Raw genomic sequence first — 23,379 nt, 5'->3', positions numbered from 1 at the left:
TGTCTGTTATAATCTATCTTGTATAATTCACCTAAATAATAGTTTAATACCTTCCAGTTTCCATTACTGTAACTAAAGAGACAGTCAGATGTAGTTTTTTAAATATTTCCTTATTCTTTATCATGAGTTTTTAAAGGAATTATACAATCGGGATTCATGTAAATAACCAAGGGACATTGATGTTGTCTACCAAAGACAGGCAGGCATATTTCTCCAGTTATTTAAATAAAGGTAACTCTAGGACCACAAGTTCTCAGTGGTGCAGTTTTGGAAGTTTTCATCATGTCTCCATTCCCTAAAATATTTTATTTTTGTTTTGGTCACTGTGAGTTGCGATTGATTTTTTTTTTTTTATTATTATTATTATTTTTTCCTAACCTTATTTGCTCTATGATTTAAGATTTAGCCAGATCTGCTATCCATCTAAAACCACCCTGGCTTTATGAGCCACCTCTCACATCCATCTAACAATCATGATGACTCTGCCCAGGAAATAAGCAGCATTAATATTTTTGGAGCTAGAGCTGAAGTGGCATAAGAATCTTCTATCTCCGGAGACATAGTTTGTGTTTGTTTCTTGCTCATGGATTCTATCAAGGTGTAACAGATGGCATATTGTTGCTGCCTTAAATTTTGGTAGTCAGAATGGCTGTTTGCATTTTTTCCTTTGCGCAGGAAAGAAACGTACAATATAATAACAGTCTATTTACCAAAGGAACTTCAACTCTTTTAATTAAATTATTACTAATTACTGTGGCTATGTTCTGATTTCTTCAATAAGCAAAACTCACATGCATGCCTTTTTTTCTTAAAAGTCACTTCCAGAATATATTTTCAGGACTAAAATTAAAGAATAAAGATATGAATAGAATAAAAATATGAATACTCAACCATCTTCACTTCTGACAGATTTTAAAGGAAATTGACTAATACGGTAGTTCCTTTTAAGCTTATGCCAAAAACTTAGTTCATTGAATGTTTCAGCCAGAGAAGGATGGTTCCTCACCTTTATCTTTGGCTTCTGCTCCAAGTAGATACTTATGGAACTCAGTATTTGTGAATTTACAGGGATTCATTGTTCCAAAGGATTCAATGGAAGTGCCTGTATTGCAAATCTTAACTCTGTATTGTTGATCAATATACTGGATTTATATTGTTGTAACATTACACAGTTTTACATATTACCTATAATCTCTCATACTGTCATACTTCCATTTCATTTGACGGTATATTTCTTAGCCACATTGGAGGTAGTAAGATCAGAGAAATTTTTTCTTTAAGGATAGGTATGCACCCAGCTCGATTTGCTAAAGCACGTGAAAAAGAGCAAAGTCTTACCTTTGCACTGTGCTAAATCTCTTTGATTTTGGAAACCACGTAGGGACGCTGTGTATTTGAAGTAACCTAAGATAATATATTCTTAGTGACAGATGATTGTGTTACTGCTGAAGGAGTATCTTCATCTACAAATAGTTCCTCATTTTTCAGCATGATGCCCTGAAGTTGTTACCCCTGATTTTAATAGTTGTCACTCAAGTAATTTGCAGAGTTACAGGTTGTTGGAAGAGAATTAACTTGAAAATACAAACAATGGAAGAATAAATTTTAGACTACAGTTTGATATATATATATTATATTTATTTATATATATATATATATATATATATATATATATAAATATATATATATATATTTTAAAGCATCCACATAAAAAGTTTTGAAATCCTCAAAGTGTGGAAGAACTGCATCTGAGATATCAAGGATCAGGAAGAATATGACTTGAAAGAGTGAATACTTGCTGAGCAAGCACTCCATCCATGCACCTGGAGTACAGGAGCATCAATACATTACAAAATTTTTTATGTGGTGCAAATCCAATTCAGCAGGCAGCTTGTCTCTCTGAACTGCTGTCATTTCAGTGTTTTTCTAAATGACCAAATATTCTCCTTGCTTATTTTGAGTTCATTGTGTATGTTCAGGAAGATAATTTCTTGTACATGGAACTTGTACATTCATTGTAAATTTATCTAAAGACGTCCTTTGGAAGTATTTACAATGATGACTCCATTTGGTTGTATATTTGACACTTTTCTGTTTACTGTTTCATTTATAGTAAAAGGATAATTCATCTGACAGAAAAAGAATCTAGTTGCTTTATGAAGTTTGCTATTCTGCTGAGTATTTCTTGCATATGGACTGGTTCCTTGTTTGAAAGCGTGTGAGGGGAATTACAGATGTTGACCAATCAGTGTGTACAGAAGGTCTGAGGGCATGTTTACCAATAAGAAGTTACCTCTCCCCTTCCTCAACAACTACACTGTTTATGACTTGGACTTTATCTTAAATTGAGAAAGATTCTATTGGGGGACCAAGTCTTGTTTTCTAGGTTCAAGGATGTGATGAATTTGTTAAGAATGTTGATAGTGCATCAAATGAAGATCTAAAATGTCATCATAAATCGCAATATTAAAAAAAATCAGTCATGTAAAACACTTCAGAACTTATAGATCAGAAGTGTAAATTTTAAGTAAGCTGCATCTTTACTATGTAAGTAACAGAACTGTGGACTTCAAATCATTTGGTACCACATCAAAAAGGTTAAAGATTTTAAATATTTAGTAAGATGTAAATTTTGACCTTTACTTCTCCTGGGAAACAATCTAAACTCTGGGCAAATGATTAAATTAATCCTAAGTGGCCCCTGTAAAATCTAATTTTTTTTTTTTTGGCATGTAAATGATTCTATAAGTGCTTGAAAATATATAGTGGAATGAAATCATCCTCCTGTCTAGTTTGGTCTGTCTAAAATGTAGACTTACATTATAGATACAATATAAAAAAGTAATTTAGAACTTATTATTTTAGTGATGTGGTGAAGGCTAACTTTGAAGGACAATATAATTAGTCTCTTTCAGGAAGACGTGTATGTAAAGATAATATATTGAACATAAGGAAAAGTGATGTTGCCTTTGTTTTGTCAGACACAGGTTTTTGGTTGTACCCCACAAAGACAAACTCTAGGCAAATCTAATTGGAAACTTGGGTCAAGCTGGGATTCTGTCACAAATACTCAGGTCCTTAAGATTTTCTTCAGTTAAAATGAATGAGAAGGACGTAAATGTGTAAGTAACTGAAGGATTTGTAGCAAAGGCTAGTGTTAAGTAACCAGAAAGATACCCCTGATTAAACAGGTTTGTTTCCTTATTTTGAGAAAAAAACAAAAAAAAACCAAAAAAAAAACATATTTTGTGAGGCTTTGATTCAAGTCTAGACAGCCTGTGATTAGTCTTTTGCTGCTTAATGAAACAAAGCCTAGTGGAATTATAGTTAAACTAGATGAAAAGCCTGCAATTTCTTCAAGAGATATTGTAGATAGAATGTGGCAATGTTGCATGGTATAAGGGGTGTTAAATTTATAATCAGTCACCTTTGTGCTGTATTATTTTTCCTACTAAATTTCCTTCAAATAGTTGTTGTTTTCAGAATATAAGAAGACAAACAAGAATGTTGTTGAAAAACAAAATTGTCTAATTGTTGCATTTTATTGCTCTTTCTATATTAATAATATGTTAACAACCAGTAAAATACTAATACTTAAAAATACCAAGTAAACAAATCTTAGAGTATTTCTTCACATATAGTTGCTGATTAAAATATATATATTCCCTTCTTTCATGTTACAAAGATAATAGCAAATCCCAGTGGTAACCTAGAACAAGTTGAGTTGGGTAAAAGCGGATAATAATGTTTAGACACGAAGGCCTTGTGGTGCTTTCCAAACTATACCACAGATAGGTGGTATAAAGAATGATGACATAAAAGCACCTCATGGACCACAAGTGGGGCTGAAAAACCACATCTGGTCACGCTGTCTTTAAGATCATTTCCTAGTATTTGTACTGACAGATCAATTAAAACTATATTTAAAAAAAAAAAAGCAACCCTTGTATTTATAGCAGAGGTGTTTTTAAAACTTAACCTTACCATAAAGAAAGAAAACAAAACTTCTTACGTTTCTTATGGTTATGAAATAATTTAAATATGATATGTGGTAGCATGCCATCAAGTTATGTATTACTACAAGTGATATTTAATACTTCATAATGTGTTGGAAGTGAGGAAAAAATAGTTTAAGGCTCTATACATCTTGTAGCAAAACATTGGATCTTACTGAAATTTGATTCCATTTTTAACCACGTTATTGTCAAAACATTCAAAGGCTTTACTTGTCTACATCCTAAAATTTTTAAGATAAAGGGAAGTGAAAGAAACTGTCTCTCATGATGAAGATCTTGAAATTGTGTTTTGCCCAGTAAGATTTAAGATTGCATTATAAATTGTATTTGACTGCTTACATATTTTTTTTTCTCATAATTTAATTCTGTATGACAAGTTCAACAACTATTCAAACAATCGCACCAATCTCTTTAGGGCATCTTTTCACCCAGGCTGGCTGGTGACTGCTGAGCAACAGCTGAGAGAAAACAGTGATAACTACCATATGAACATTCACATCTCAAGCCTTATGCTGATGGTACTTGCATTTTTGATTAAATTTCAAGTTATGTTGTGTGAAGAAAGAGGAGAACCACCAAAACTGTTTAATATCTTTGAAAATCTTCAGTGATTTAATGTTTAATAAATGAGTATATACATAAGCGTTTCGTTTTTGGTCATGGTAAGCAATTACCGTGATTACCAGAGGCAGTTAGACCAAAAGCAGTCAAAGATTTCTGCAAGAAGGAAATCCATTTTGAGACGAGAAGAGTGCTTGTCTCATGAATTGGATAGATACCAAATGGAATAGATAGCATATAGGCTGCATGCAGTATAATGGAAGAGGTAGGAAGATGACCATCTGTAGCTAAAATGTCCCAAGCAGAACTCTGAGTTTTTTGCTCATGCTTTTTTTCCCCCGTCCATCTCTTAAGTCAAATCCTTCTAGAGGAACAAGGGATTCAAGAAAATACTATGAAAGCTAAGGAAATTCATTATCTGTGACATTGTATGATTCACACCGAATTATTTTCCTTGAAGTTACAATTAATTGTTGGGAAAAAGTGTTACTGGAAACCTTAGAGATAAAATTTGATGTTGAAAAGAGGGATTTATATTCATTGTTATTCATAGCGTATATCTCCATGAGTAAATTTAATCTGGTGATCTGGTTTAAAACAGGAAGTTTACAAATTTCAATGATGTTTCACTAGCTAAGAAAATAGGATATTAAAATAGGATATTCAAATAATTTGAAAAAAAGTGTCTGCATTCTGCTGTGGAAATAGATGTAAACAGTCTTTGGTTTTTATGTTAATCTCAGTCATCTATATCAGAGCATTAAAAAAAATCTCAAAAATACTGAAAAAAATCGAATGCAGAATTTATGGTAAACCATTTGAATGTTAAGGGTTCATTGTATGAAGTGCTGACTTTGCCATGTCTTACAGAAGAATGCAGGATTGTATTTCCTGAGTTTCATATCCTTGTATATTTAAAGAATAACTCTCTCACTCACTGTCTAAACTTGCCAGCTCTACTACACTTTATGTGAATTTATTATAACCTACTTTAATTGATAGTTGGTTATGCAGAGGGTCAAAATATTATTTTGTATTCTTGATAACTCATCGTGATAATCCTACAAGACATTGTGCATGCAGTTGCTAACCATGTGAATAAGATGTGTATAATGTAGTCTTTTACTAACACTTGGAAAACTTGGAGTATGTCAGAGTAGCAGGAGGTCCTTCTTGAATGATATTGTTGTGAAAATTAATTCACTGTGGTGACTCTGTTCTATCTATTTCTTAAATACCATTTGAAAGAATAAATGAAATCTTGGAGTTTTTAGAAAGACTAAGGAAGTGTGCCTCATAACCCCGGTCAGTAGTATCTAACTATTACTGTTTGCCTTTTATAGGTAGGGGAACGGCTGGAGACCAAAGAGGAAGTTAGATTCTTCTAGGAAATGTGAATGAGCCCAGTGAGATGTGCCCAAAGTCTCCCAAGAGTCTCTGGCAGAACTGGAAAGAGAATTGAAATTTCCTGTTGCTTTCTGGTGACTTGGAGAGGGAAGGTCACACATGCTCCATGGTCCACACCTGCTCATAGATGCGTGAAGTTTGTCCTCGTGCTGGGCAGAGACTGATGGGAGACTGTTCAGGGCATTTTAGTTTTTTGACACTTAATTTTGTCTTAACGGGGATAAAGATTCATATGTTGTGGCGTTTTCCTGCTGAAAATTGATGCATATAAGTACTGTTTCTCAGCATGTGTCTTGTCGTGGACAAGGCATGGTAGGGTTAAACAATTCTTGGTTTTGGGTCCTGTCTCAGACATTTGTGTGTGTGTGTGTGTGTTGTGTGTGTGTTTGGCTTTTGATTATTTACAAGGAAATGCTGGATTTCATACATTAATTTCATCATTAATGAAATTTTAATCGGAAAGTTCAAGAAGTACAGTCAAATGAATATATGTGACTTACAATAGTATGGGAATCATAGAATCATAAAATTTCCCTAGTGGGAAGGGACCCATAAGGATCATAGTGTTCATCTTCTGGGTACACAGGATCACCCAAAATAAGATCATATGACCAAGAGCATTGTCTAGATGCATCTTGAATTCCTGTAGATCAGTGCAGTTGCTGCTGCCTTGGGAGCCTCTTCCAGTTCCTGACCACCCTCTCAGTGAAGAGATGATATCCAACTTGACCCTCTCCTGACGCAGCTTCTTATAATTCCCTCAGGTCCTGTTGCTGTCATCAGAGAAGAGATCAGTGCTGCCACTCAACCTTATAGGGAAGCCTTTTGTACTGTGGCCCAAATACATGCACAGTACTTGAGATGAGGCTGCACCAGTGCAGCATAGAGCAGGAATATTAAATGAAAATATATACATATATTTCACAGCAATAATTTTTATAGGATAACTGTTTTAATAATAATATTAATTACTTAAAATAGCTTGCTTGCTTACTGGCGTTCTTTCTAGTTTACACTGTTAATTACTCTAGGGGGTGAAATTCAGAAATCCACATTAGGTATTAATACAGTCTTAATCAAAATATAATTTCCAATAGCTTCAGTAGGACATTTACCTAAACCTATTTCTGAGTAAGTACTTCAGAATCTGGACCCTAGTGGTAATATGTAATCTGCATTTTAAAAGTATTACTCTGAGTACACAGTGAAATATAAAATTCTGCAGTTGAAGCCTATTCACAGCATCCTAGGTTTTAGATTATTAATTTTTATTTATTTGTTATCCTCTACTTTCCCTAAAAATTTTTTTGCTTCTTAAATATTGTGAAAGAAATTATTGTTGTTGGTACGGGCTTGTAGTGCTCTTCAGCTAAGGAAGCAGAGTTCCTAAGCACGCTTACTGTGGTCTGGTTAGTTTGCTGACCAGTCCCCTTCTTATGCTGTATAGCCTTCACTAGCCCCAGGTAGGTGGAGCAATCATCCAAGAATAAGGGCTCATTGTTGGGAATTAATAAAGAATCAGGGCTCTTGAGTTCAAGTGAGGTAAAGACTGTATTTTTACTGAATGTAGATTTTTAACTGAGATACTTGAATAGTTAAATTTGGCAAATAGTTTGATTTGGCAATATAATACGTTTCTTATGCCTTCTGTTTTCAGGCAGCAGTGATTTGAATTGTATATAATTCTGTAAGTAAATTTCTTTGAATTTGCACAATTTCACGTATCCTCACAGTAATTTTATCATAGTAGTGTAGAAAATCATGATATCCAGTGGATACCTTTCTTTTCCTTTCTCTTTTAGGACAATTGCCTCTAAGGCCTAAGCTTGGGGTAGAGAAATATTAAAAAATACCGAGTTTGTAGACGTTGCCGTTTGACGTCCTATGTAGTACATTGTTTTTCCTTTGTGAAAATTTTTAAATATTTCAATGTTGGACTAAGGAAATAATGCAGAGTATATTAAGAAAAACATAACAAACAACAGCAAAACAACATTTTGAGATTACCACAAAATTCTACATTTGATCAAATTTTCCGCAAGGAATAACTAATGAATACAGTAATGCTTTCATCTTCCTATGTACAATCTGGATGGAGATTATAGAATACTTTAAGTGCTGAATTATATATTGATATGAGTTGGAATTGGTAGTAAAATAGTGCAGTAATAAATGTTATAGGTGTTTGGCATTTAGAAACAAATGTGTATACCTTTTTTTATTAAGCATGAACATCACTTGATATGTTTTCTGTTTTCTATGAGCTTAACTTAGCGTATTTTTTCATCAAATCTTATTCTCACAAATTCAGAATTCCAGTTCCTAAAAACTTGGGTTGCAATTAGTTCAAACTTTTGTCTGGAGAAATAAGTCCTGCAAAAACTTATGCCATAAAGAATGAATGGTAGTATAAGGATAGAATGGTGGGTTGAACACACGTCCTGTGGATATTTACTTAAATATTTGGATTTTTCTTAAGAACTTGAGTCTGAACATGTTGCTGGAAATGCCAAACTTGAAAGTGAAAGTGATGTATTATTCAGGGAACAATACTGTACTAAATCAGTCTAGCACTCAGGTTGACTAACAGGTAAGGAAATTGAGTTTGATCATTTGAAATCAGTGAGATGTACTGCTGAGTTAGATCAGAAAAAACATGGACTTTGCTCCCTGGCCAACATTTTCCATAATATTTCAAGATTTCATAGGATGCCCTGCTGAGACTCGACTTCTATAGTCATGTAAGAAATATGTGAATATGTGAGATAATGAAAATAATACAAATAGAAATAGTAACTGAACAAAAAATTCAACAATGAGAGTAGTCTCTATGGGGAATAGGGAAAATGCCAGCACTTACTGCCAATGATGATGGTTCATCTTTTTGTGCTCTTTGTAGATCTTTTATCCCCTTGGTTTTAAGTGATATCACTAGCACGATATATTACCACCCTCTAAATGTTAGGGAAGTGTAATAAAAACAAAAAAAAATCTTGCCTTTTCTATACTGCTTCTAACCAAGTTAAATTGAAACTGTTCATTTTCAACACAAAAATTAGGAGCAATACATTTTTTAGATAAAAAGTTTCAAAAAATTAGTTGTTAAATTGAATTCTCTCTTTACCAGAATTTGACAAAAAAGCTGATAAATTCATAAATTTGCTTATTGGCATTGTAGGGTACCCTTCATAATCAGCAGTCGCTGTCTCTTGTGACATGAGGTCTCTCCTTCCTAAGACCCTTCTTGTCTTATACTGAAACCAATTTAAAAAATCTTTAACAGATAAAAGTGAAGTGCAAGTATTGGAATGTGACCAGTCATTTTTCATTAGCTACCTCTGCTATATGGAACAGCATTGTGTGATGACCAAAAACAGACTCAAGCCTCTCATGTACATATTATAGAATCAAACAAGTTGTTAAGCTAAGGGATAATGTAATCCAAAGTGAGGAGATCTATAATGAATTCTGAAAAACATGTTTCTATGCTTTTTTTTTTTTTGTTTATGGCCTGGGGATATTTTCAAATTCCTTCCTGCAGTGTATCAAGTCACAGTATGGGGTAACCGAACATCTACTTTCCATGAAATATTTTGCCAAATTTCAAACTTTCATCTTCAGATTCAGTGTGCTTTTGTGTTTTGATATGCTTCCTTTCAAAGGCTCAAACATTTTGCTAACATGTCAAGCTGCAAGAAGATTTAATCATGTAAATGATGAAATTCAGAGTTGCAAATGATTTTGTCTAGCAATACATTTCTCAACTGTGCAAATTCTGATGATAGGAATTTTTAAAATTACACTCTTATTTCAGAGCAGTGAGAAGTAACTCATATAGGCTGTAATTACAACAATTTTTTTTCTCCTCGCTGTTTATAGACTACAGAGAGATTGGATTACGATGTCTCTGATGTCTTTTATGTGCATTAGGAGTGGAAAAGGGTCAAATATATCCAATAATATTTCCTATGTAGAAAGAAGGTACCACAGAGTGAAATGCAAATGAATGCTACCAAAAGCTTTTTCCTCCTGACTCATGACCTCAGCATTTAATTGCCTTTATCCCTGGACTAGTAGTTTACAGTAAGTGTCAAAATGACCTGATATGTTGCTGGTAGTATGAAATAAGATCAGTTGATAATGAAAATTACTGCTTGTCTAAGAGGTTTCTTGTTCCGAATGTCTCAATAATTTCTCTCAGTGGAAGTGAGTTTTGTCAGCAGACAAACAGCTTAGTGCATATAGATGTGTAACGGATCTTAGAAAGAGATGTGGCTGTTCCAGTGCAGTAGTGTCATTTTCAGGTCTTTATTATTTAGTTTGGTTACTCTGAAATCTCATCTGATGAAACAAATTCCAAAATCTTTGTCATTTTTGGGATTATTTTTGCTGATTGTAATAGCCAATAAATGTTAATAATAACAGTAAAGGCACTGACAGAAGAATATATGATCTGCGAAGATTTGAAAGGAAACCCAGATATTAATTAAAAATTATAAGGCATTTCATCATTGTTCTTTCTTTCTGCAATATTTTGTAATTTTGTAAATTTTTTGCTGATAGATTAAAACTTAAAATTTCCTATGCAACACCTGGTTAAATCTTGTTTACTACCAGTTCAATTTTTCTTTTATTCAAATTTTTGTTTTTGTGTTCTGCCTGATAAAAGATTACCATTCATTTTCATTAGGTTAAAATATGTACAGGGAGAGATCCCAGGATTGGATTGATGTATTTCACTTCAGTTTCATGTGTTACAGAAGCCTTATACTTTCTTCCCCTGTACTACCTGCCATGTTATCAAACTAAAACTTTTAACCTTGGCAAAGACATGGGATTTTTACATAGAATAATCAGTAATTTATACAATGAATTACAGAAAATATTAAATCTGATTTCTATTCTTTTCCCCCATTAATTAGCATTTAATAAATAAAAGAGGTTCTGTGTCCTGTATCAAGTCAAATCTATCATGATTTTTATACTTTCATCTGAGCCCACACTGAAGGAAAATGGTGCATGCTGAGTTTTGTGCAACGTTTTGTGTTCATGGTAATCTCACTGTGACAGATTTACTTTAATCTGTCAATGACTCATGTTTGACACAGACTTGAATTAATGTTAAGAGAGTTAAAGAATAGGCAAACCTTTTCTCTTTAAACTCGGGATGCAAAGCAGGCAGGGATTTGGGTACCTCTAGCCAAGACAATTAATATATCAAAGAACATTCCTTAGGCTAGACCCAAAGATCAGGTAGTGTTGCCATGGGCGAGAGGAACTGATCTGGAAAAATACATATGAATAAGGCTGGGAAAACTAAAATGGAAGTGACAGTTCTCCTTCTCAAGAATGGGAACTGCAGTGAAGGATGACTAGGCTTATGTATAACGGGCTTAACCTGACTGAGACGTGAAGGATGAATATGTAGGCAGTTTCTGTAATGACAATTAATCAAACACATCAAAGAAGCCAATTGACTTCAGTGGAGATGTCTATTACGTTAAGAGAATCTGAAAACAGTAACTTGTTACTTGGCAAAGAGTAAAAGAAGTGACCATGTGAAGAAAGAGGATGCGTTCTTGAAGTTGGAGTTAAGTTTTCACTGCATCTACTTGATTAATGTGATGTCTATTGAAGTTGGTGGAAAAAACTCTCATTGGCTTCAGTGGTGCTGATTGCAGTAATGGTCTGGCAAAATTTGTCATTCTCTCCCTAAGGGAGAATGTTAGAAGTTCTGCTGATGTCAGACTTCAACAGAAACAGAATTATTCACAGTAGGAGTCTGTGTTGAATGCCACATATTTAGATGGTTACTCTTGCTTAAAGTATTGAGGAGACTACAACCGTGCAGTACTCATAGAAGAGAGGAAGGCTTATACACAGTTCTCCTAGCTAGAGGGCTCATTTTCAGATTAGTACTGTATTTTTCAACTAGGTAGAACCGAGGGTAAACAAGTTATAAACATGGTTATGAATGTTGCCCTCCATAAACGTGGAACGTGACACTAGTCTGTGTGGTCATTGGGAAGTTCTTGTGTGGGTGAATGCTCACTGAGCTAAATGATAAAGAAAGTGGTAGAATTCTACTGGGACTAATCTCCAAATGAAGACAAAGCACATTTTCCTTGAATAACCATTCCTGAATTTAGTCTGTTTTGTCTTAGAGAAATATTGCTTTAGCATTATTGATACAAAAGCCATTAAAATCAGTGAAAAAAATAGTACCTCTCCCACGTTTTTATCAGGAAAAAAAAACTCCAAAAGGAAATTACAGTATTAACTCTTTTGCTATTTTCATATCAGAGCTGGAAGAGCAGAATAAACGGGAGCTAGGAAACCTCTTTATTAGCATGAGGTGAAACACACCACCAATACATCTCTGCACCAATCACAACTAATAAATTTGAAAATGCGTCAGCGAAGTTTTTGTACCCTCGACTTGAAATGTAAAGGTTAACGTAGAATCACTTAACACTGTTAAAGTTCTCCTTGTCAAATCACATATCACTATTGATTTTTTTGACTGCAAATTTGGATATGTAAGTAGTCAGATTCTTCTGCTTTCAGCTAGTATGAACAAGTTTTGGTGTAAAAATATCAAGTTATGAAAACTTTCATGCTTTAGGTTAAATAAACACATGTAACTTTCCTTTTCACTTAACAGTAACTATTAGTAAACAACAAAAAAAAAAAAAGAAAACAAGGGAGCAGAATATGAAGTAGCACTCCCAACTAGTCGTTTGCATGACCTTAAATAATATACGAGGAGAGATCAGAAATCCATGGCAAGGAAGTTTGAAATTGTTTCCTTTATACCCATATCTGATATTTTCTTTGTTGAATGATTGAATGATTCATGGTATAAGCATATCTTTTACCCTAATGCAAAATAGAATTTCTCTTCAAAAACTATAACCAAGTTGATACATTTTCCTTGAATTTGTTATTCAAAGAGGAAAAAAATGTTTTAAAAAAAAAAAAAACCCACACCTTAAAAACAGCAGCAAGCAATGCCTTGAGAAATTTCAGACAATCTTTTCATGAAGTAGTTTCAGAAATTAACATTTATAATATATTGTAAAAAAAAATAATAATTATTATAATGTGGTTTTTTTTTAATGATTACATTTGTTGAATATATTTTTTGCTCTAAAAATATGTAGAAGAAAAAGTTTTTTCTTTTGGAAATGCGTGGCCATTCACTGTTTAAAAAGTTTCAGTTATACTTAATTAGAAATTACTAGCGAATTGCACAAACTTTTTGTGTTAAAATTCTCACTAAAGAATTTAGTATCAGCTGAAATATAAAATGTATGAATGAAAGTGCTAAATGATTAGGAGTTAGAAAGAGAACTAGAAAATAAAGGTACAAAGGCATATTATATTAAGCCCTGAGGCAGTACTCCTTATTTATACAATGGAGAATGTCTACAGAATAAGCAACCAGCACAACAGAGGTATGACTAATAGATAGATATGAATCAGTAGGTTTTGTATTCTTCTCACATAGCCTTTTTCCCATAAGTAGAGGAAACGAAAGAAACCCCCTCCTGAGCTCTCACCCATTCGTTCTTTTCAAATCTGATGCTCACAGTTATGATACTTAAATTTATTTTTGGGCAACCCAGAGTACTAATCTTATGTGACCCCTTCCAAACTAAATCATGCCCTCATGACTCATTTACTTGATATTTTTTTCTTGTCTTGTAGAGAACTGCTGTCTAAGGTCTCTGTACAGCAAAATAATAACAATAAAATCAGAACTTTTGTCTCATTCCTGTCTAAACCATCAGAAAGGTTAGAGCATGGGTTTCCATGTCATGAGACCTGAATTATTTCTAGGTCAGTCTTCTGGCTTGAATCTAGTCACGTGGAAGGACATTTTATATTTATCAAATATGTAACTATTCTTGGGTACTAATATGTCAATATTTAATTGCAGTGAAAATCAATTGATTTATCTTTCTTTAAAGTTTTCACAGGGAGGCAACTACAAAAAACAGGAAGTAAAATCTCACCCCACAAAATAAGTTTATCAGTGCTCAAGGTGGCACAGTAATCAATAGCAAGTGGCTTTATTTCTGAAGTTGGATACTTTATCACTATGCGTCGATGTAAGTTCCTCAAATGAAGTACTTGTCAATTACTTGGAGATGTGTATGAGTTTGAACTTCTCATCATTTAAAAAGAAAATAATCCTGGGCACTTCTATTCCTTGTGCTAAAAGATATATTGCAATAGGCAGTTTGTGTTTCTATGCCCGTAAATATTTCCTGTGCAGCTGGGGGTTGAGAACTCCATTGATTTGTAGGCCTTGCCCTGGATAGCATACAAGAACACATTCACCTTGATGGAATATGTTAATAGAATAAGGTCTCCGCAAACGTTACTGCATGTGTTCAGTTTCTCTTGTAGGTATGGCCATGTCTTCCTTGAAGATATCAGAAGACGTATGTGGGTGTACTGATTTTTGCAGAAGGGATAATGATAGCCTGCAATCATATTTGGCTAATTATTTTGCCTTTTTAGTTTAACATAGAAGCATTGCAACCTGCTATCAGCCCTGTTTGAAGTTTAAAAAATGAGTAAAATAGGAGTACCTTGCCTTCTCCTGTTGAAATATTCTTATTTTGCTTCTGTAATTAATGAGAATGTTTTCTTCTCATGTTTCATTTCTATAGCTGGGCAGTAACAGAAGCAAATGCCTTATCTGATGAACCAGAACAGGAAAGTAGATGGGAGCAAGGTATTCTTATTCCGGTTGAGATCTGTATTTGATGATGTTAATAATGCTGAAAGTGTTGATATAAATGCAGATACAGTCAGGGGAAAACCACAGACACAATGGAGAACCATTGGCTCTGCTGTTTTAGTATCTGCAAACCTGACAGTCAGACTGCAGCTTTCACAAAGAGTACCTTCCTGCTTCTCACAGAAACATGTAGAAGAATTTTGTTCCATGTCTGCCTTTATATAATGAATTACATCAGACTTCTCCAGGGCTAAATCAGTGAACTTGATTTTAAGTTCAATCCAAAACCCTGTGGTTTTTAAAACAGTCTTTTCATCGACTTTGGTGGACTCAGACTCAGCATGTCACTGGCACTTACTTCTCCATCTACTTACGTACCTTGGGAGGTCCACATTTCTGGAGCACTTAGAAAACAAAATAGCAGCTTGATCCTCTGGCTTTTATATATGACACAATGTATTAAGCTTTGACAAGAATGTTAGTGGAGAACCTTGCAACTTCAGTCGTTCATAGGTCTTATGCTACTTCTGCAAACAATTAGGTACTCTGAGGACTACATAGCCTTTGTCTTGTCTTCTGTAATTGGTGAAGCGCTTAGTCCAAAAAGTAATAAAGAACAGCAATCTACAAGCTGTGTGACAGAGAAGAATGAGACCAAAATGTGTGTTTGCAGTACTATAGTCAAATTCCTTCCTGATGCTGAGGAGCCTTTTGGAAGTGGAGATGGGTGTCTATCTCCTGTATGTAGTATTCTGTTATTAACATACATATTTCAACATCTGCTCCTGCTGATTCTGGTTTCCTGATGTCTCATGGCTGAGATGACAAATACCATAGGACAACATTCTGGCAGAAAGCACTCTGCCCATAATTTGTCCCAGATGAGAGATGCGCTATGATGAAAAGATTTGGATAAGATGTAAATCTTTCCTTTATCTTTCGAAAAGATAAGGGAGTTCTCATGGACAAAACAGTTCCTGTATTCCTGTGAAAGATGAATGCTGCAGTATAGTATAAGAAATATATTTGCTTCATAATAAGAGATGTTAGTTTCATTTCTTTGCATATGTGCTTGTAGAATTTTCCATTAGTGTGTGGGGACCTGTTGGCAGAGAAACTTACGTTAACAAAGCTATTTGTTAACACTGAACTAGCGGTCAAACTCTGATACCTTAAATCTTCTGTCCAGATGCTCTGTCCGCTCCATATCTGTCTTTTGGTCACTGTCTTTTGGTATCTCTCCTCAAGTACCCGTGTAAAGGGCTCTTCTTCCTTTCCTGAAACCTTTTACTTCCTGAAATTGAGTAGTTTCCTAACTCCTGCACCAGTTCTTTTTTTTTTTTTTTTTTCCTTCCTAAATGTTTAATCCCATTATAGAAGTTCATTCTTTCTAAGCAAAGGCATGATAGTAATAATCTCCTCTTTGATATAGTTGGTGTTAGCATTAGTTATCTTTGCATGCCAGAGAGGAACGTCACTGATTCTGAATAAGGGAGATACTAAATGAATGGGAAGTATGCCCTCTAGACCTTGAACTTTCCAGGAAACCATCTTTTACTTCCATCAGAGTACTGAGAAAAGGACATTAGCATCTGTACTCTCTTTACTTGAATTGTAGTTATTGACTTTAATGCAGCATTTATGCCTAACAGAACAAATTGTTCGTGAGTGTGTTGAGCTTCTAGTTAGGAAGGAAGGAAGATAAGGTAATGACCAATTAGATATGAGGTAAATTATAAATCCAACAATTAACAGGGGGAAAAGAAACACCTCTTGAGAAAATCACCTATCCTTGAGGAAAATGGACCTTGTGGAGTACTAAAAGATCTCTCCAAGGCAAGAGAAACAACACTTACTGAGTGTTTCTGGAAAAGATTTCTGACCACAACTCTATTACGGAATGCTGTGGCTTAATGGCAGGAAAACTTCTCTCCACATTGGTGTCTGACTTGATGGTGAGCATTGGAAATATGTTCATAACACTTCCTGGGATTGTACACTTCAGTGCATGTTTTCTGATGCTAATAGATTTAACAGTGTTTTTCAGATGTTGATAAGTTTTTTCCTGGGTTCTTGGAATTCAACCAAGTTCCCTTCAGTCTTGGGTTACCTTCAGAATCTCTTTATATTTCCAGGAAATGGACTATACCAATTTGAAAACAGTTTAGTCTCATCTGCAGTTCTATATCAAACTATGTCGTCATCTGTTCCCTTAAGAACAGCTTGTCCCCTTCTTGAATCTAAGGAAGAATACGACTTATTATTGCACATTTCTTCACTGTTGTTTCCTTCATACATATGATCTTCAAACATTTCACTAGTTCGTATTATTATTTTTTTTCTTAAATGTAAATAAATCCAATGCAGTGGTGTTGGATGATGGATTCTCTTCATTTATACAATCTTGCCCTTACCAGGTGCATTTATCCCAGAGAGGCCTGTCAAGCCCCAGGCTTCTCATTTTTCTTGTAAACTCCCTTCATTGGCATCTAAAGTGGCATTAAACATACAGACATTTTGACCTTGAAGTCTTCTTGACTGAATGGAAAAGTAAGACCCCTTAAAGAATAAAAGAGGCAGGCCATAATCTTATGGTCATAAAATAAGATCCTGATTTCTTTTCAAATACTGTTGTGATTTTTCAGTGTCTATATTCACTGCCTTTTTGAGGAGTTACAGGTTTATTTCTTTTATTTCTTGAAAACTCAACTGAAGTATCAAAGGCTTATTTTTTCTTTTCTTACCTTTTTTTAATTTATGGAAATGCTAGTTGTTGTCTTTACCCTTCCTGTTACCTTTCCCAATATCAAAATTATCCAAAATTCCACACTGTATAAACTTTTTCTTTAGCAAAGAGAATCAAAATGTTTTATTCTTATTAAGAGTACAGTGGTGAAAACTTAATTTACTTTTTTAACAGTCTCTTATTAAGAGAAAAGGAAAGTTGATTTTATAGTCTGAATCTGTACCTTCATAATATAATTACATATGCCTCACTGACAGAACACAATAAACTATATTCCACTGATACAATGCCCCAGTTTTATTTTTAATAAGTAAAGGGTTTTCAGTATTCCAGACAATTCATTCTTTGTTTGGCAGAGAATTCTAAAAATCCTTTACCTGCTGGATGTGTTCTACATTTCTTTACAGCACATAAAGCATTTAGGGCTAATTACTACCATTTCCTTTAAAAGCACGTCTGGGAAAACCAGAAAGAAAGCAGTACAGATTCCACCAATGCTGCTAAATGACAATGACTTATCCAGGGCCACAGAGTAGCAGCACATCTGCCGCACTTCAAGGCAGCTCCATATCTTCAAGAATGGCTCCAGCGTAGAGACCACAGTGCGAGCTTGTGATTGTAGTGGCAAGTTTAGTGGCTCAGGTGTGCTTCTGAATTAGGAACCGAGTCAGAAAAGATTGTTTTCAAGTGGCTGAAATCCTTGGTATGTTCATGCATATTGGATTGTACACAGTTGACAAGAAGATACAAAAGCATGGAGTCCGAATTGCAAAGCTTGTATGCTGGTATTTTGCAGCTGATGAGCTGTAGTTCTAATATAGTAAACTTTTCTTGAGTGAGCCTCCTCTCAAAGCTACTATTCTGTCAGATTAATGCTGCATGAGTATCCCAGACCTCAGAAAGTGATGATGGCGCAGCTTGATGGCCAGTGTAAGCTTCTTGCCCCTTAATCATCACTATGTACGATTTTTTTTCCTCACTCAATTGTTCTTCCTTCGTGTTCTCAGCTCTCTTTTCACAGTACTCACTGAAGCATCCTTCTTTTCCTTCACTGATCCTTCATTTGTAATCTCTTTAGTGACATTCCATTTTGAACCAGCTTTTTCAAAATGCAGTGTTCTAGCTGATTTGAAATCAAGCAGCTTGAATACATGTTTTGAATTTACAAATCCATATATGGATATGTTACAGACTGATCAAAATTAAAACAACTGAGGCTGTTTATTTAAAATGATAACATACATGCAAATTTATAAGGCTTGCCTTTAACCCTGTAAAAACCTTCAATTAGAATTAAACCTGCAGTTGACTAATCCCATCAGCTAAAACTCTGCAGGTACAATGTAGTTTCAATGTCACAGAATACGGCCCTTGTTACAGCACATAGGGAAAAGTTGTTGAGATTTGTGATCTACCCTGTTTTTGAAAATTTTTTACAATTATGTTGTTTTCCATGTCTTTGTATGTCTATAAATTATACAGAGATAAATTATTAAATATATAGCATTTAACTAGATTTTTTTTTCACATGTAGAATCCACTGCCTTTGTATCAGGCTCCAAACTATTCAAACACTCTTCTTCACCAAATCGCTTAACACATGTTGAAGGTTTTCAGTGCCGTTTAAATGCATATTTAAAGCTAAACATATGTTTATGTACTCTGACATGCATAAAAGCAGGTTAAGGCTGAATTAAGACATATGGGCACGGTCCTGTACCACTAAAGTCACTGGAAGTTTAATTATTGACTTTAGCTGTCACATGTAAGTACTAATGGCTGAAATCTGGGACCTCATTTATAATACAGATACATTAGCCATTGCAAAAAAAAGTTTTAGACACTTTAGTCTTGTCTACAATTCCAAAATATATTCTTAAAATGTGACTGTGTCAAAATCAGCACCCAAAATTTTGTATGAAGTTAGGTACCTTCTCCAGTGTGTCTAAGTCTTGAATATGTGCATGTATTATGCATAGTAGGTATAATAATTCTGAGCTGTTTCACTTGTATGTGAATTAACATCCTGGATTCTATGGCGAATGTAAGCAGATCAGAGTAAAGAATGAGCACTACTTCATCCCTAATCATTTTCCCTAACTGGTTCTCTTGTATTAACACTACTTTCACCATAATGTCTACAGTAAAATGGTTTCTTGAAAACTTTTTGATTATCATATGAAACAAGTTATGAATACTACCTTTTTTCATGGCGTTTAAATCTGTCTTGAAAGACTTGTTTAACTTTTAATGATTTTTCTCCAGAATTGCCTTAACTTTTTTAAACTAAAGCTGATATTTACTCATGAATGAATGACATCAATTGATATGTACTTTCTTTTCTTTGAGGTGATTGATGTAATTCTGTATTAAAGTGACCTTTTTTAGAAATGTTTTGACTATAACGATTTCCTGTCCTTTTTGCTTAGCAATCAGAACAGCAGAACTAGCATAAACCTGTTTCAGTGGCTTGATGTTAATGCCTGAAGGGAAGTGAGATGCACATGCGTGTGCATGTGGAACTGGTGGCAGTGAATACAGGTAAGAGCTAGTGTTGGTGAAATGTGGAAGTTACCACAGTAACCTGTGAGGTGCTCAGGGTGTGGTAAGAAAGGGAACATGAGCATCACATGAAAATATGATTAAATGTTATCTTGAATTTGTTTACATTAAATTTCGCAGCAAGAAGTTTAGTTTTCAAGTGAGCTATGCTTCTAATACACTTATGGGCTGGTTCTTGTTTTTCTGTAAGGCTGATCGATGATTCTATTGGGAGATCTGGAGAAACTGTGATTGATGCTTACAAATTATGTAGTTATAGAAACATATCTGTATCTCTATGAAAATGATAGCTCCTTATGTGAAAGTACCTCTGTACATGCTTTCCTAATCTTAGATGTATAAGGATGGCAGTGACTTCTTGGAGTTTTGGGGTCAGCATCTTATTAAAGATACTCTAATTCAAAGGGGAGAAGTATGGGGTAAATTTTACCGCAACGATTTTTTTTTTTTCTAACAGCATATGTCAAAACTTCATACCGCTCAGTTAAAAACTACTAATAACAACAACAACAGAAAAGTGATTTCCCACAGTTCAGGTCTTAGGTGCTTGGATGACTTACCCCATTTTATCACTCTGGCTGTAGAATGTGTAAGCAATACTCTAGGTTTATTTCCATATGAATACCTTGAATTATTGTATTGATATACGCAGGATACTCAGAGCAAGGAGAACTCATTATGGGGATTCTTTTCTTCTTTTTTTTCCACATTTTTATTTTCTGTTCTCACTGTAGACAAGAAAATAAGCTTTAATGTGTAAAGCCAAGTTTATTGTCTCTTGTTTGTAGGAAGAGGGATAGAAAAATTACTTCTGTGATATTATTTCAACTGTGAAGTGCACTTCTTCATAACAACGCTGTGATCTTAATATTACAGTAAATAAATAAGAAATAAAGCATATAACAGAATTAACAGGATCTGCTTAAAAATAAGGTTGTAATTATAAGCTATCCTACTACCAGGATTTATTTCATAGAGCATATGGCTTCTCTAATTAAGAGGAACACTTTTATTTTTCTATCTTTTAATCTTTTAAGCCGAACATAATACTTTAAGTTCTTTTCATGTATTACCCAACTTGTCAAATATGCCTGCTTTTGCATGTAATTTATTTCTCTGTTCTACTTCCTCTTGTTAGAGGCTGAATTTTAAAAATAAATAAATAAATAAGACATATAAAAAATTGCTTTAGAAGTTAAGGCTGGACTTTCATTTAAAATTCTTCCTTTATTCTATATCTTCAGATTATAATTCAGAAGTTTAGTAATTCCATCTGTTTGAACATGTTCATCTGACCTTTGCCATTTATTTATAATTGCTGTCTCCCATTTCTTATTTTTTTTTTTTTTTTAGGATGATGCATTTATTGTATAATTATTGCTTTGTCAGATACCCTGAATGTAATTTGAATAAAAACATTGCAAATTGCTGTTATTGTTGCAAAAATGTATGACGTGTAATTTGCCCCTTTAGAAAACAGCATTCTGTCTTTTGCTCTATTGTCTACATAGTGAGAAAAATCTTGAATTAATTTAAGTAGACTGTCAATCTAGGAGATACATTTTATGAGAAAATAGGTTGAGATTTACTACCTTACTTTGTGAAGTGTATCTACTAGGAGGCCTAAATCTTGCCATAGCTGCTAATCAGCATGAATACTTTGTTTGTAATTTAGGTTGGACATGAGATAATTCAAGAAGCATTCTTGACAAGTAGATGCAACCTTGGACATAAAGAAGATTCTGGTGCTGACATAAGGTCTTGTGTCATGAAACAAAAAAGTTCTAGCAAATTATAGCAAGCTAAGAGAAGCTAGGCATCTTGCAATGTTCACGCTTCTTCGCTGTAGTGTTTTCCAGCGTTGCACATGGACAAGCATCTGGACTTCAGGGCAAGTCCAAAGATAGACATTGCAACAAACATAGCTCTGGAATAAAAACACCTGAAAATATCTCAGAAGAGCTGGCTATATGTTTTGGTAGGTATTTCTTGAAAATAATCCCATTACATCCTGAGTAGCTGTCTTGAGTTGTCTATAGCTCTTGACCATTCAGGTAGTTTCTGGAGTGCTTATCCCTTATTTCTTTGGGGAAATGAAGTTAGCTGCTACCCAGCAGTTCTCTTGTCCTTCTCTAAGAAGCAATGAGTTGAATAAGTCTTGCGTTCCCTGTCCCCAACCTGCCACCTTGCATTAAGGCAGTTGTTAGTGCACAAGTCATCCCACTATCTTCAGTAGGATTTCTCCTGTAAGTACTATGTACTTTATATTGGAGAGGTGGCTGAATCAGATCTAATATACATGCAGGTCAGTTATAATATTTGATATTGTCTTGGATTTACCAGCAGCTGTTTTCTTCCACATAGTGGTGTAACTCGGGATCAACAGAATGACTTATTTTTAAAAAAAGTTTGCTCATGAATCTCTTGTTTGAATTCCAACATCCTTCTTTTTCTAAGGAAAGCACAATAGGAGCAAACAAAAATCCCCAAACATAATCAGTGGGAAAAAAAGTAAAGGAAATTTCAGATTACTAACAAACTGTGTATTTTCCATGCTATATGTCTTTTTCATGTGCTAATTTTTGCAAAACGAACTTTACCCAAAATATTGGGTTTTTTTAAATAATAAGTGAGACATATTTGCAATAAATTCTTTTTAGTAATGAGTCCAGCCTGTCCTCTTTGTCCTTCTTGTGTACATCATTATTAGTACATCGTTCAAGTAATCTTAGTCATCTACTGTAAAGTGAAGTTTTTCTGTATCTCCACTGTTAGAACTGCTGAAGTTTTCTGCTTGCACGTATATGAATATTTATATAGATGATATTTCCAAGATTTCTTGGACCTTAGGTTCTTTACGAAGAATAATATTCAGATTTAAATGAATTAAAACAATTTCCTTGAAATTTATTGTGAAACCTCAACACTGTGTATAAACTAAAGCTTCCACAGAAATGTATAATTGAGGATGCCCAATTTAGGTGTTAAGGACTGTTCATTCATTTATGTATCTAGTAATATAAGCACACATGTACTCCAATGTAAAAGTTGTAAGCATGTTATACAAACAGCTAAACTGTAGGTAAAAGCCGATTTAAGAATGAGCTGTTAGCTACTACTTGCCTTCTCAAATTGGAATTTGAAGTGTCATACAAGAGGTCTTCAGCAGAGTCACATGGACTGTGAATTTTTTGAATATTCTTTAATTATATCTATAAAAAGGGAGGCAGTACTGAAGTGTATTCTTTCCAGTGCTTGAGCTGTAGATGTCAGCAACTGAAGATTTAAACCAATATTGTTCTGAAAGCAGAATGTCATGCATTTTGCATTCAAGT

At 34.3% G+C, this 23,379-nt stretch overlaps 1 long non-coding RNA gene across 1 annotated transcript in view; it reads left to right on the top strand.

The window, feature by feature from the left end:
- Positions 1 to 10,917, top strand: part of LOC125694116 (uncharacterized) — a 79,655-nt gene extending 68,738 nt beyond the window's left edge. The window contains exons 2-3 of the long non-coding RNA XR_007377398.1: positions 4,432 to 4,534; positions 5,921 to 10,917. This is a non-coding gene — a long non-coding RNA (uncharacterized LOC125694116). The remainder of the gene's footprint in view (positions 1 to 4,431; positions 4,535 to 5,920) is intronic.
- The last annotated feature ends 12,462 nt before the right edge of the window (positions 10,918 to 23,379 follow it).

The sequence above is a fragment of the Lagopus muta genome, chromosome 5 (genome assembly GCF_023343835.1).
Source record: "Lagopus muta isolate bLagMut1 chromosome 5, bLagMut1 primary, whole genome shotgun sequence".
Lineage (NCBI taxonomy): Eukaryota > Metazoa > Chordata > Aves > Galliformes > Phasianidae > Lagopus > Lagopus muta.
The sequence above is the reverse complement of the archived record's forward strand: the minus strand, read 5'-3'. Positions and strand labels throughout refer to the sequence as shown.